We start from the raw sequence: 2,500 nt of genomic DNA, 5'->3' as shown, positions 1-2,500 counted from the left end.
CACCTTGCAAGTCTTGCTCACTTTCCACATGCTCCTGCTGTACACTGTAATGTGGATGGCAGCAGGACGTACATGCCGCCCCTCCCCACGTCCCCACCTTGCCCCCTGCCTTCGCAAGCTGGTTGGTGAGAACTTTGCATGTTCAATGCCCTTCGCATGCGACGTACTCAGGCTACGTTGTGGTGCGGCCTGTGTCAACTGTCCGCTAATGTCGTACGCGTAAACCACAATCTGTACTGCACATTCGTCCTTATGTACTGAATGATACATCGTGGCACATGTGTGACCGTACAACGACTGCGCCCAAAAACGGCGGACCATACAGTGCAAATATTGTGCACGCAGCTACGTGTCGTCTCCCTATGAGAGCTGGATTGCAGTGTGGTACGCCATAGAGACGTGTGGGAGGAACGGACGCCGTGGATGGCGATCAGCATGAGCTGTCTGTTGATGTATTCGGACCTAGTCGTCTCTCCTCACACACCGTGATGGCATGGTGCACCGCGTTCCATATCTGCGACATGCTACAGAGGCCGGTTGACAGTCGTTCGAGCAATGGACATCGCATACGTACGGGGGCCACCTTCCACGTATTGTCTAGGCGTGCACATTTTGTTGCGTGTATGTGGGCAGACGTAGTGTGGCGTGACACCTGACACAGGCATGCAATAATCGTGGAAGTTGCAAATGGCGATGGACGCCTGCGTTTTCTGGTGAAGTTACGCAAATGAACAAATGGTAACCTGTTGTGGTGCGGTTGTTCTCGCTAGGGGTGAATCGGTGATGGCGACGATAGGTTGAGGTACTAACCGGTTGTTCCAGCGATACCCACCATGCCGACGAAACTGAACGGCATCTGGGTGTGAAGCGATACGCGGCGGTGGCTGGGTGGGACCGTCCCCGGCCGGTGAGGGGGCGCCTCCCGGCGTGCTGGCCGCGCGGTGCGTGGGCGCACGCGCTACAGCCGGCTGGTGGGGGCGGCCAGTGGCAGGCGCGCCGGCCGACGGACGCGGCAGGCGTCGCAGCTGCGCGCCGGCGCACCCTGCGCGCGGCGCCGTGCGGCCAAAGTAGGTCCTCGCGGGCCCGGTGCGAAGCGCGGTGGACATCTTCAGTGTGCTGGTCCGATTGAGGACTGTGTGCGTTGAGGATGCGCCGCCGCCCGGCGCTCGGCGCCGCGACGCCGTCTGCTGCTCGGTCGCCCCAGCGGTTCTCGCTGGTGGTTTGTATCGCAGCTGTGCGGATGTGTTGGCGCGTGCGCTGTGCTGGGAGAGTTCGCTTCGGCACCCAAGTGGGGCTTTTGTCCTTCTGTGGCGCTGGCGTTGGAGCTGCCGGTCACCGTAGGTGGCGCGTGTTGTCTCCCGCCGGCAATGCCACGACAGCACGCTCCCGGGCCTCTGTCGGCAGCGGCAAGCTCAGTTGGGAGCACGGGTGGTCGCACCGAAAGCGTCTACTCGCCTAACTCCGGGCGATTGCGCCTCTCTCGAACCCGACCAAGTACTTGGGACGGCGCTGCGCGCCGCCGGGACCTGAGAGGGTTTCGAGGTGTATTGTGCAGGGGAGCTCAGCCTCCTCCTGTTTGCAGAATGATTGAGCGGACGCTTGCGTGTTCGCGCGGGCCCCCGGGACACACTCCCGGGCGGCCGGCTGCTCAGCTCTAGTTGACGCAGCTCCCTGGTTGATCCTGCCAGTAGTCATATGCTTGTCTCAAAGATTAAGCCATGCATGTCTCAGTACAAGCCGCATTAAGGTGAAACCGCGAATGGCTCATTAAATCAGTTATGGTTCCTTAGATCGTACCCACGTTACTTGGATAACTGTGGTAATTCTAGAGCTAATACATGCAAACAGAGTCCCGACCAGAGATGGAAGGGACGCTTTTATTAGATCAAAACCAATCGGTCGGCTCGTCCGGTCCGTTTGCCTTGGTGACTCTGAATAACTTTGGGCTGATCGCACGGTCCTCGTACCGGCGACGCATCTTTCAAATGTCTGCCTTATCAACTGTCGATGGTAGGTTCTGCGCCTACCATGGTTGTAACGGGTAACGGGGAATCAGGGTTCGATTCCGGAGAGGGAGCCTGAGAAACGGCTACCACATCCAAGGAAGGCAGCAGGCGCGCAAATTACCCACTCCCGGCACGGGGAGGTAGTGACGAAAAATAACGATACGGGACTCATCCGAGGCCCCGTAATCGGAATGAGTACACTTTAAATCCTTTAACGAGTATCTATTGGAGGGCAAGTCTGGTGCCAGCAGCCGCGGTAATTCCAGCTCCAATAGCGTATATTAAAGTTGTTGCGGTTAAAAAGCTCGTAGTTGGATTTGTGTCCCACGCTGTTGGTTCACCGCCCGTCGGTGTTTAACTGGCATGTATCGTGGGACGTCCTGCCGGTGGGGCGAGCCGAAGGCGTGCGACCGCCTCGTGCGTGCTCGTGCGTCCCGAGGCGGACCCCGTTGAAATCCTACCAGGGTGCTCTTTATTGAGTGTCTCGGTGGGCC

General features: G+C 58.7%; 1 non-coding gene across 1 annotated transcript in view; it reads left to right on the top strand.

Moving 5' to 3' along the window:
- The first annotated feature begins 1,668 nt into the window (after nucleotides 1-1,668).
- LOC124731303 overlaps nucleotides 1,669-2,500 on the top strand; it is a 1,910-nt gene continuing 1,078 nt past the window's right edge. Inside the window, exon 1 of the ribosomal RNA XR_007008262.1 lies at nucleotides 1,669-2,500. This exon is cut by the window's right edge and continues 1,078 nt beyond it. This is a non-coding gene — a ribosomal RNA (small subunit ribosomal RNA).

This window comes from Schistocerca piceifrons, unplaced genomic scaffold (assembly GCF_021461385.2).
Source record: "Schistocerca piceifrons isolate TAMUIC-IGC-003096 unplaced genomic scaffold, iqSchPice1.1 HiC_scaffold_1278, whole genome shotgun sequence".
Classification (NCBI taxonomy): Eukaryota; Metazoa; Arthropoda; class Insecta; order Orthoptera; family Acrididae; genus Schistocerca; species Schistocerca piceifrons.
The sequence above is the reverse complement of the archived record's forward strand: the minus strand, read 5'-3'. Positions and strand labels throughout refer to the sequence as shown.